Source organism: Dama dama, chromosome X, assembly GCF_033118175.1.
Source record: "Dama dama isolate Ldn47 chromosome X, ASM3311817v1, whole genome shotgun sequence".
Taxonomy (NCBI): Eukaryota; Metazoa; Chordata; class Mammalia; order Artiodactyla; family Cervidae; genus Dama; species Dama dama.
In genome coordinates this window covers 21076004-21089493 of record NC_083714.1, presented here as the reverse complement: position 1 = coordinate 21089493, position 13490 = coordinate 21076004, and positions in this window count along the sequence as shown.

Here is a 13490-nt window from a genome sequence, read left to right as displayed (position 1 = left end):
TAAGCCTGTACACCACAACTAGAGAAGTGCTGAAAGGAAGAACCTGTGCCACAGGGAAGATCCAGTACAGCCAAAATAAATAAAATCCATAAAAAAGAAAGAATACTGATGGCATACTCAGATCAGGGTCTTCTAGGAATTCCCAATGAATGCAACAGAGGCTGCTGGTAAATGGCTATGGTCTCTACTGATGATGCCTCCACTTACTGGTTTCTGAAAGCTTCACAAAATCCAGGAGAGTTCCCAGTTTATTTCAAGGTAGGCAGAAGAAAGGTATCTTCAAATCTCTTGACATGTTGGAGTTTGACACATTTGTCAACCGTGTGTTCAGGGACTTTCTCCTTGGGCAGCCCCTTTATCCCACTTTAGAGATAGCATTGATGTGGTAGAAAAATCAGGTCAAACAGGCTTGCTTTGACTCCTAGGTCCATACACTAGGTGTAGCAGCTACACCTTTGACCCTCAGTTTCTTCATCAGGAAAATAATAATGCTACCATCTAACTGGTAGAGTTAACATGAGGATTAAATGTAATGACATGCCAAGTGCCAAGCACAGTGTACTGTACATAATAATAGATAATACTAGCTTGTAAACAAAAGCTTCTCTTTTACAGTGTATTACCAGAAATTTCAGATCCCTAGAGACTTGATTCTCCTAGTTGTGTGGGGCCTACACAGCACAAAACTTACTTTGTGTTCATCAATAACTAAAGAACTGGGTTTAAGTGGTTCTGTTACTAACACACCATGACATTAATATAGATTACTTAATCTGTGGTTGCCTTGGTTTTCTCATATCTCAGAAAGTGATAGATCACAATGCTTCAAATTTTAATATGCATGTGAATCGCTAGAGTAAGCAGAACTCTAAGCTTCCAAGATTTCTCCCTCTAGTGTATATGCTGTGTAAAATGCCCTCCACTTGAGTGTGGGTAGGACCTAGTCCACAGGTCGCAGAGAGTCAGACACAACTGAAGCAACTTATCCCGCACACACAGGACCTCTGAATACTATGGGATGGCACTCCCGCGATTAGGTTGTTACATGGCAGAGATGAAGGGATTTTGAAGGGATTTGTGAATTAAGGTTCCAAAACAGTTGATTTTGAGTTAAAGGGAGACGGTCCTGGGTGAGCCTGATCTAATCAAGGGAGCCCGTCAAGAGAGAATCTAGAGCAGTGGTCCCCAACCTTTTAGGCACCAGGGACTAGTTTCGTAGAAGACAAATTTTCCATGAATCTGGGGCAGGGGGATGGTTTCAGGGTGGTTCAGGAGCATTACATTTATTGTACACTTTCTTTCTATTATGAATCAACTCCACCTCAGATCATCAGGCATTAGATCTTGGAGGTTGCAGACTCCTGGTCTAGAGGACATAGGGGTAAGGTCAGAGACTCTCATGCTGGCCTTGAAGTAAGCTTCTATGGGTTCTATAGCATCAAGCAAATTAAATGTGCCAACAACCTTGTGAGCCTGGACAAGATACTCCTTGTCTCAGATCACAACCCAGCCTTGGCTGACATCTTAATTGCAACCTTGCAAGATCCTGAGCAGAGGACCCAGTGAAGGTGTGCCCAGATCCCCGACTCACAAAAGCTATGAAATAATACTGTGTTGTTTTAAGATGCTAAATTTGTGGCAATTTATTGCCCAGCAATATATAACTAATTGAGTAGTTCTGGGTGAGACATTTCTAACAAGCTCCCAAGTGACTACTGATGCTGGTGAACATCCACACGGAATAGCAAGAATGTATCAATCATTCCAAAACTCAGAGTGGTAATAGATATTAAGGATGAACAACTGGGTATGCTTTTATAATTTCTGCAACCTTAAACATAAAGTTTGATGATTCCTAATCCCTCATTATAACCTCTATTTTCTAAAGTTGACTCTCATGTGACTTTCATTGGAAATTCCCACTTAAACTTCCATGCATCTATTTCCAATTAGAATCTCAGCCCTTTAATTTCTGACTCTTGCAAGAAAATTAAATATATTCCTAATCAAATGCAAATAGCACAGCAGAGGTGTAATTATCATTTTATCAATTCAGTCCAATCCTCTTTAACCACACAAGATATTAAAAGTAACAAGAGTTTAATGATTGCACTTGAGGATATTAAAATAAGACTGAGCAAAAATGAATTGTTTCTTGGTTTTGCCAAACACAAATTATTATACTTTTCAGCTTAGTATTGTGTTAGAGTATTTTTGATAGTTCTCTTGTTTGAACCATGTGGTTGAATACTATTAGGTGTGAATGAACATCTGTTCTGCACAGTCTGCTTGATTTACCTGGTCAAACCATTAGGAGCCTTAGAACTGCAGGATTTGCATGGAACTACAGGTTTCAGAATTCTATTATTTGACAACATCATTTGGCACAGCAATTTATCTTGTGTTGTCGAAGAGTGCCTAGCCTAGAGATCACTAAAGGTAGAACCAAAAGAACTCAACTGTTGCAGATCTTTTTGGACTTGTTCTATGAAAAGAAGTCATTTTCTCTAGACTCTTTTGTTGTTCAGTTGCTTCCAATTCTTTGCGACCCCATGGACTGCAGCACCCCAGGCATCCCTGACCTTCACTATCTCCTGGAGTTTGCTCATACTCATATCCATTGAGTCGGTGATGATATCCAACCTTCTCATCCTCTGTTGCCCTCTTCTCCTCCTGTCCTCAATCTTTATGAATTTCACTAAACTTTCAGTTCACTCTAATTCATTTAAAAAAGCATTTATTTAGTATATTACTGTCCATGGTACTAGAAAAACAGTATGAAGAATACACAGTATCTGCCCCAATGCAGTTTATGATCTAGTGGGAAAGAAACAAGTAAAACATGAAATTGTACTGATAATACAGCATGATAACTGCTAAGAGAGGTACAGCTGCAGTGAATATCCAATTTTGAATTTGAGATGTAAGATGTAAACAACTAGAGAGAAAAGGAGATTCCTAGCAGAAGGAACAGGGTGTTCTTTGGGTGTAAGAGCATGAAATTGAACATTCAGTGTGGTTAGAACATAGGTAAGAAGCAAAGAGAGTAGAGACAGGGGTGGGCGGAAGAAGCTGGAAAAAATTGCAGAGGTTAAAATAAAACATCATGGTCGGTGAACAATTGGAACAGATTTTGAACTGGAACTTAAGTTAACAGTTTGAAAACTTTTGGGTCTCAGGACCCTGTTATACTTTGAAAATTGTGGAAGGTCCCAAGTTTATGTGTTATATCTATCATTATTTACCAAACTAGCAATTAAAACAGGAAAATTTAAAAGTATTCATTAAAAATAACAATTAAAAATCCCTTACATGTTAACAAAGAAAAAAATTTGCTGTAAATCTCTTCAATGTCTGGCTTATATAGAAAACAGGTTGATTCTCACATCCAATTTCAGCCATTTTATTGTAATGCCACATATTACACAAACTTGAAAACTACCGTACTGTCATGAAAGAATTAAAGTGAGAATGTCTAATAATATCTTAATGTATGAACATTGTTTTGACTTTGCAAAATAAAAGATCTTAACCTCTAGGGGTCTCTTAAGAGGATGAGAAAACCTTGAAAGGGTTCAAAAGAAGGGACTAGACATGATCAGTTTCACTTTTAGAAACTTGCTCTACAGAGAAGAGAATGTGTTATAGAGGAATAAGAATAGGATCAGGTAAGCTAATATGTATTCAAAAAATGTTTATCTGATCATGTCTAGCCTTACTGAGTTGCCCAGGAAAGGTTTAAAATGACATCACACATGTCAAATATTTATTACAGAGTTAGCCCTCAGTGGTGTTGTGTTACCATAGCAATCAACAGCTTACTATGATTCATCAGAGACAAAATCCAGTTTAGAATTGGAGTCAGAAACAGAGTAAAGCTTGGCAAGAGATGTCAATTCCTTGAACAGTATCAAGCATCGCAACCCAATCAACCAACCCCTCCTCCTAATTAGATGCTAATGACCAAAGAATGGATAAAAGTGCAGAGGTGTTTAGTTAAGGACCTGGCAAAGCTCTGGATCAAGAATGACAGATTATAATAACAAATATTAATAAGTATCATTTTTGAGCAGTTACTATATGCTGCTGCTGCTGAGTCGCTTCAGTCATGTCCGACTCTGCGTGACCCCATGGATCGCAGCCTACCAGGCTCCTCCGTCCATGGGATTTTCCAGGCAAGAGTACTGGAGTGGGGTGCCCTTGTCTTCTCCGTACTATATGCTAGGTTCCTGCTAAGTGCTATATCATTTTAATATAATCCTCACAACAACCCCTATGAAGCAGGTAATAGCATCATCCCCAATGGTTGCTATCCAGAATGAGAAAACTAAGGCGAGAGGGGATGAGATAACTATGATTAGGCAAAGGCAAAACCAAGTTAACTCATTCAAGATTATAAAACTAATAAAGGGCAGAACTAGAATTTGAACCTATGCCTGTCTGGCTGAGCTGGTGTTTAGCTATTAGACTATGCTTCCACATGTGAGCCATAATGTAAGAAACTTCATAAATTAAGCAAAATTCTGCATTAAACAGATTATTAGTAAATTAGATGCCAAGTACTAATACGTAAACAATACGGTTCAGCAATATGTTAACCGTGAACTTCCAGATGTTCAAGCTGGTTTTAGAAAAGGCGGAGGAACCAGAGGTCAAACTGCCAACATCCACTGGATCATCGAAAAAGCAGGAAAGTTCCAGAAAAACATCTATTTCTGCTTTATTGACTATGCCAAAGCCTTTGACTGTGTGGATCACAACAAATTGTGGAAAATTCTTCAAGAGATGGGAATACCAGACCACCTGACCTGCCTCTTGAGAAATCTGTATACAGATCAGGAAGCAACAGTTAGAACTGAACGTGGAACCACAGACTGGTTCCAAATAGGAAAAGGAGTTTATATGTCAAAGCTATATATTGTCACTGTGCTTATTTAACTTATATGCAGAGTACATCATTAGAAACGCTGGGCTGTATGAAGCACAAGCTGGAATCAAGATTGTTGGGAGAAATATCAATAACCTCAGATACGCAGATAACACCACCCTTATGGAAGAAAGCAAAGAAGAACTAAAGAGCCTTTTGATGAAAGAGAAAGAGGAGAGTGAAAAAGTTGGCTTAAAACTCAACATTCAGAAAACTAAGATCATGGCATCTGGTCCTGTCACTTCATGGCAAATAGATGGGGAAACAGTGGCAGACTTTATTTTTGGGGGGGCTCTGAAATCACTGCAGATGGTGACTGGAGTCATGAAATTCAAAGACGCTTGCTCCTTGGAAGAAAAAGCTATGACCAACCTAGACAGCATATTAAAAAGCAGAGACATTACTTTGTCAATAAAGGTTAGTCTAGTCAAGGCTATGGTTTTTCCATTGGTCATGTATGGATGTGAGAGCTGAACTGGAAAGCAAGCTGAACGCCAAAGAATTGATGCTTTTGAACTGTGGTGTTGGAGAAGATTCTTGAGAGTCCCTTGGACTGCAGGGAGATCCAACCAGTCCATCCTAAAGGAAATCAGTCCTGAATATTCATTCAAAGGACTGATGCTGAAGCTGAAACTCCAATACTTTGGCCACCTGGTGCAAAGAACTGACTCATTGGAAAAGACCCCGATGCTGGGAAAGATTGAGGGCAGGAGGAGAAGGGGAAGACAGAGGATGGGATGGTTGGATGGCATCACGGACTCAATGGACATGAGTTTGAGTAAGCTTCAGGAGTTGGTGATGGACAGGGAAGCCCGGCTTTGCTGCAGTTCATGGGGTTGCAAAGAGTCGGATACAATGGAGGGACAGAACTGAACTGAGATGCCATGTAATTAGTGATAAATAGGTGATTTACACTAAGATAAATCCTGATACTTGGTGTACAATTTGTGTCTGTCCTAAGAAGAAGAGATCTGAAGGGAAAATAGTTTATTGCTGAGAATAGCTGGCAAGATTAAAGCTGAAGGCATACCTTTGTGGGGACCAGGCTCAGAACAGTTTACATTTTGATTGTGGTCTACAAATTCAAGAATCTAGCCATTGCTAATAATTGGGAGCCTGTTTAAGAGAGTTCCCTGGTGCTTCAGATGGTAAAGAGTGTGCCTGCAATACAGGAGACCCGTGTTCAATCCCTGGGTCAGGAAGATCCCCTGGAGAAGGGAATGGCAACCCACTCCAGTCTTCTTGCCTGGCGAATCCCATGAACAGAGGAGTCTGGCAGGCTACAGTCCATGGGGTTGCAAGAAGTTGGACACAACTGAATGACTAACATACAGAAGAGAGTGGTTAAATCTAATGAGACTGTCTGGATTTGAATTCCAATTCTACCACTTACTATCTAACATAGGGCAACTCAAGTTTCTGTGGCCTTAAAATAGGGACAATAATGGTAACTAACTCAAACAGTGGTGTTTGATGACAGAGTACATCTAGGTTAAGTCTCAAAAATAATAAATATCACAGATTAAATGCTCAAAGTTATTAACTGTAACAATTTTATCCCAAGAGCTCATCCTTCACCATAATTATGTAGGATATTATTGAAACATTTGCAGGGGGCCTAGATTTTCTTGTATATAACTAAAAGGTGTATGAAGAGAGGTCTAAGATCCCCGCCAGTTTCAAGTTTCTAGGCTATCAAGTTGGCCAAAAAATTCCACTCTCCTCTCCTTGCTGCCACAGAGGAGGCTTTGCCAAAATAATGCAACACTCATTCAAATAGGGGGGTTTACAGTGCGAGAATCAAGCCAACCAGATTAGAGGATGAACGTCTGATAGAGTGAACTGGATGTTTTGGCATGTTCTTAATAGAGCCTTAATGTGTCAAGCTTACCATAATTCTTTTTAAGAACTTAAAAATTTAAGTAGAACTGGGTTTACTGAGACATAATTATGATAATACTTTTACCTATGACACTGGAGAAAATTCTCAACTCCTTGTACTTTTAGCAATTTTTTTTTCTTTTAAAGCTCACCATCATTCTGTTCTGTACATCTGTGTCTCTTTTTCTGTTTTGCATATAGGGTTATCGTTACCATCTTTCTAAATTCCATATATATGCGTTAGTATACTGTAGTGAGAGAAGGCGAGGGTGGGATGTTTCGAGAGAACAGCACCGAAACATGTATATTATCAAGGGTGAAACAGATCACCAGCCCAGGTTGGATGCATGAGACAAGTGCTCAGGCCTGGTGCACTGGGAAGACCCAGAGGGATCGGGTGGAGAGGGAGGTGGGAAGGGGGATCGGGATGGGGAATACTTGTAAATCCATGGCTGATTCATGTCAATGTATGACAAAACCCACTACAATATTGTAAAGTAATTAGCCTCCAACTAATAAAAATAAATGATACAAGAAAAAAAAAAAAGCTCACCATCGGCATAAAGCACATCAACATACTTTCAAGAAGTTCTTATACTTTTGTAAACACATACATGCACACAGCCTATTTGGCTATACGCTGAACTTTTATTATTCCCTTTTGCTTAGTTAAGGACAAAGTCTGCCATTTCAAGATTGAAGCAGAGTTCTTTTGGCTTCCAGGGAGAGGACAAACAAACATTTTTCTTTATACTGCACTGGCAATGCAGTCTTAGGTGAGAAAATTGCTGTCTCCAAGGGCTACTTCCTAAGACCGGCAATTGATGCAGTTGTTTTGTTGGTCACCAAGGTACTCAGAATCATTGATATACAAAAATTCAAGTTGTGACTTTACAAGACACTCTCAAAGCTATGAAAAATTGCTTTTAAAAGTAAGCTGAAGCCTGATCTGGAAAGACAATGAAAAAAAAATTATTTCAATTTGATTTAATACCTTTCTCTGTTTTCTAATGGTGGTCAATCATAGCAGAATCATCTGGAAAGATGCTGCAGGATAATGAGGGTAAAGGAGACAAAAAGATTAAGGCAAAACAGAGGATAGGGAGTAAGTTTGTGTTGACCTTACAAGTTTGTCCACTGGGACATATTCTGTTCTCATGTATAAGTAATACCAAGGAGTCATAAAAGAAATGTATTCTTCATCTCCAAAAAATGAGAGAAGAAATAAAGGAATCTTACTGGCATATGGAATTTTATAGTTGGAATAGATCTTAAGGACCATCTAAGCTTAGTTTACACATTGAGTATCTTCCCAAAGGTCACATGTGACATGAAAGTCACTCAGTTGTGTCTGATTCTTTGCAACCCCACGGACTATACAGTCCATGGAATTCTCCAGGCCAGAATACTGGAGTGGGTAGTCATTCTCTTCTCCAGGGCATCTTCCCAACCCAGGGATTGAACCCAGGTCTCCCGCATTGTGGGTGGATTCTTTACCAGCTGAGCCACCAGGGAAGCCCATAGAGTTAGTGAAGTAAAGAAGAAAACATGTATACTGACAAAACAGAGCGGATAGAACTCTGAGTGTCTTTACCTTGTCCTGAAGATCCCAGACAAGCCCCCAAGATGATATCTTACGGTGAACAACGTCGGATTTGTGATCTCCAAAGAAGATGTACCTTTGGAATCATGGACCAGGCTTGATCACTTAAGGGCTCTTGCGTAGCAGAATTTTATCAAAGTGAAAAAGCACAGAGAAAGCTTCTGACATCAGAAGGGGGCCAGAGAGTGCCCCCAAAGGTCACATACTTAATGACAAAACTAGGACCAGAATTTCCATTTCTTGGCTATAAGTCCTAAGTAGAGTCCATATAAAATGTTCTTATAATGTATTTTTTAAATAGGCTATTTGGAAAGGAAGTTCTAAGTTGTCAAAATACGTGAGTCCTGGTATGGTGCAAGTGCCTAAGGGAATACCCAAATCACTTCCTGATAGACAAAATTCACTGCTTGGTAAATCTACAGGCATTTGGTAAATGCCCAACTAGAAAAAAGAATACCACTATACCCATCAAGATGCATGATAAAGAGAAAATCCAAGAAAACAGCAAGAAAAGATAACAGGCAGTAAGAAATAAAAAGCAGAAATTTTGCTCAACCCAGTAACAGATGGGCTAGAGAAGCTCAACTATGAATGCACAGATATATTTCCAAATACCTTGCCTCTTTCTGGTTTGTCTGTTCTTGAGTTGAGTTCTTATGCTGAAATACCAATTCTTAACAACTCTCACTCTATCCTGGCTTTTCTCTTTTGACTCACAGAGGATTTGTGCTGGTACTTCAAGGTGTTCATTTAACTATCAAATCCCATATCCCTTTGTATAGTCTTGGTCATAAAAGTAGACAAAGTAGACAGAAATGTATGGGTTAGCATTCTGATGGATATTCTCAAAATAGCTACTACACAGTAGATAGCCAATAAATATCCAAGAAGTATCGCTTACTTGTATTCATTCCACTACCAGAAACTCCTATGAATCTTAGGGGCTATAAAATCTTCTAGCATCCCAATAATCATGAAAATGACTCAAGAAAATATCACACCCTCACCTTTTATCAAATGAAAACTTAGATAAGTTATTTATCCATAGATTCTGAGAGTAAGACACTAGAAGCAGGATATCTGAGCAGAGGATAGGAAAAGGAGGGAGAAGGCCATGATGCAGAAAAAAGACCAAAAGAGAAGACTGGGGAATTTAAAAAGCAAGCCTCAGAAATCCATTTCCAGCTATGCTGATATAAATGGTAGACTTGCCCTCCCATTGTAGACAGTTATAAAACTTTACAAAGTATATGAAGCAATTGTTTCCAGGCAATGGACAAAAGGCACCACAGAATGCAATACTCAAAGAGGAGCAAAGAAGATGGGCATCACGTTCTCTATTAGTGTACAGTTCCAGCCTCAGTGTACAGTTCCAACCTCAACACAGAGAGTTGGAAGCCAAGCAGAGCATGAAAGAGACAATAGAGAAAATAAAATGGGATACTAAAATATGTGATTAACCCAAAGGAAATCAGGAAAAGATGAACAGATGAATGAAGAGAACACACAAAACAACTAAAATACAACCAAATTATAGAATTAAAATGTCATATCAATAAACATTAATACATTAAATATTCACAGAAGAAGTATAGTAAGAATCACTTATTATCCAACTGGATAAAATAAGACCCAAATATATACTTTCCACAGGTATTGCACTTTAAATATAAAGAGACAAATAGATTGAAACTAAAATAATACAAAAAGAAAGCCATAGTGTCTATATTAATATCAGACAAAGCAGATTATGAAACAAAGATTATTAGCAGAGATAAGTAGAAATGCTGCAAGTGAAGAAAAAGGCACCTTAAGAGTTAAACATAGTCATTCTAAATGTGTATGGTTCTAACAGATTTACAAAATACATGAAATAAACACTGACCACTAAAGGAGAAACTGAGAAATCTACATTGTTGTTTGGACATGTTGCACCCCTTTCTCAGTAACTAAGTTGAGAAGTAATTACTGAAGCTAACACCATTAATCAACTAAACTTCAATAGAAAATTTCAAAAAAGAAACTACCAAAACATGGAAGTTATGAACAACCCTATCAATGAACTGAACCTAAATGACATTTATAGAATATTACACTCCATGATGTCAGAAGACAACCTTTTAACTTCATAGAATATTTATCAAGAAAACTAGAATATTCATCAAGATAGACTATATGCTAAGTGATGAAATAATTCATTATTAAAAATATTTGAGATCCTATAATGTTTATGATCAGATAATAATGAAACTCAATGAGAAGTTAATAATTTGATGTCTAAACAGTTTTCAAATGTTTGAAAAATAAATATCACACATCTAAAATAATCCATGGGTCAAAAGAACGAAAGAAAAAATTTGAATTATTTAGCTGAAAGATAATGAAAATAAAATATATCAATATCTGTCAGAAGCAGGTAAATCAGTTATTAGAGGAAAAGTGTAAAATTTAATGACTATATTAGAAAAGGTGTGAAATCACTTATATAGTTTTGCCTTAAGAATATAAAAAAGAAAAATTATCAACAAAATGGAAAGGAAAAATAAGTGAATCAGAATGGAAAAATTAAAAATTGACTGAATTCTTTGAAAAAGTTAAAAATGATAAATCCTTTGCAAGACTAATCATTAAAAACCCACAATTTACTAATATTAAACTTGAACAAGAGAGAATTCATTAGATCCTACAGACATTTAAAGATATTACTGGGAAAAGCTTTAGGCCAATAAATTCAGAAAAATGGATGAATAGAGAAATTCTTTGCAAAACATTAAGGAAAACTGACAGAAGAAAAAGAAAATTTCTTTAGAATTATATTTATTAAATGAATATAATTAATAATAAAAACCTAGAAAATAATCTAGACCCATATCAATTTACTGGTAGATTCCATCACATATATAAGGAAAAAGTATCAATCTTACATACGCATGCTAAGCCACTTCAGTCATGTCCAACTCTTTGTGATGCCAAGGACTGTAGCTGCCAAGCTCTGTCCATGGGATTCTCTGGGCAAGAATACTGGAATGGGTAGCTATTTCCTACTCCAGGGGATGTTCCCAACCCAGGGATCAAACCTACGTCTCTTAGGTCTCCTGCACGGGTATGCAGGTTCTTTACCACTAGCACCACATGGGAGTACTTTTCCAGAAAAACACAGGGAGAGACATAGCTTCACAACTCATGTCAGCATTGTTAGTCGCTCAGTTGTCGGACTCTTTGCAACCCCATGAACTATAGCCCACTGGCTCCTCTGTCCATGAGATTCTTCACGCAAGAATACTAGAGTGGGTAGCCATTCCCTTCTCCAAGGGATCTTCCTAATCCAGTGATTGAACCCATGTCTCCTTCATTGCCGAAGAAGGCAATGGCACCCCACTCCAGTACTCTTGCCTGGAAAATCCCATGGACGGAGGAGCCTGGTGGGCTGCAGTCCATGGGGTCGTGCAGAGTCGGACACGACTGAGCGACTTCACTTTCACTTTTCACTTTCATGCATTGGAGAAGGCAATGGCAACCCACTCCAGTGTCCTTGCCTGGAGAATCCCAGGGATGGGGGAGTCTGGTGGGCTGCCGTCTGTGGGGTCACACAGAGTCGGACACGACTGAAGCGACTTAGCAGCAGCAGCAGCTCCTTCATTGCAGGCAGATTCTTTACCATCTGAGTCACCAGGGAAGCCTAGCATTACCCAAATACTAAACCTGACAAAAAACATTAAAAAGAAAACTACAAAGTGGTACACCTCATGAAAATAAAAAATTTTTAACAAACTATTAGCAGATAGAATCCAACAAATAAAAATGTTTATGGCATTAAAGAAAAGTGCAGTTTATCCCAGGAATGATTGTTCAATATTTGATTGTCAATTCACATAATACACCCCATTAAGTGAAAAAGGAGAAAAAAGTTATGATGCTCTTAGCAAATTCAGAGAAAGAATTTGACAAAATTCACCAACCACTTATGATTAGAAAAAAAACTCAGCACCCTCATGTTCACAGCAGCATTATTTGCAATAGCTAAGACATGGAAACAACCTAAGTGTCCATCAATGGAGAAATGGATAAATTATATATATATATGAATATAATGTATATGTATGGATTATATATAATGGAATATTACCCAGGCATTAAATAAACATGGAAATCCCGTTATTTGTGACAACATGGAAGGATCTTGAAGGCATAAGTGAATTAAGTTAGAAGATGACAAATACTGTATGATCTTCCTTATACATATACTCCTAAAACAAGAAACAAAAACCTCCCACCAAACTCACAGAAAAAGAGATCAGATTTGTGACTACTAGAGGCAGGGGGAGGGGGAATTATAGAGTGGTCAAAAATTACAAACGTCCAAGTATTAAGATAAATAAGTACTAGGGTTATAATGTGCAACATGATGACTATAGTTAACATTACTATAGGATATGTAGGAAAGCTATTAAGAGAAGATCCTATAAGAGTTCTCATCACAAGGAGGAAGTTTTTTTCCTTTTAATTGTATCTATATGAAATGATTGATGTTAATTAAATCCATTGTGGTCATTGTTTCACTAATATATATATATATATATATATATATCTCAAACCACCATGTTGTATACCTTAAATTTGTGCAATATGTATGTCAATTATTTCTCAATAAAACTGGGGGGAAAGGGATCATATATGATGGTCAAGTGGGATTGATCCCTGGGGTGAAAGGCTAGTTCAACAATGCAAATTAATAAATGTGACATGACACAGTAACTAACTGAATGATATAAATTACACAATCCTCTGAATCGATGCAGAAAACATTTGATAAAATTCAACATCTTTTCATGATTAAAAACTCTCAACAAATTAGGTACAGAAAGAATGTTCCTCAACACAATAAAAACCATGTATTACTAATACCTATCAAAATTCCAATGATAGCACTTCACACCTACTAGAATGGCTCAGTTGTAAATTAGGTCTCCAATACCAAATGCTGGCAAGGTTGCTGAGCAACCAGAACCCTCATGTGCGTCTGCAAGGAATGTGAAATGATACAGTTACATTGGATTACCACTTGGCAGTTTCTTTTTC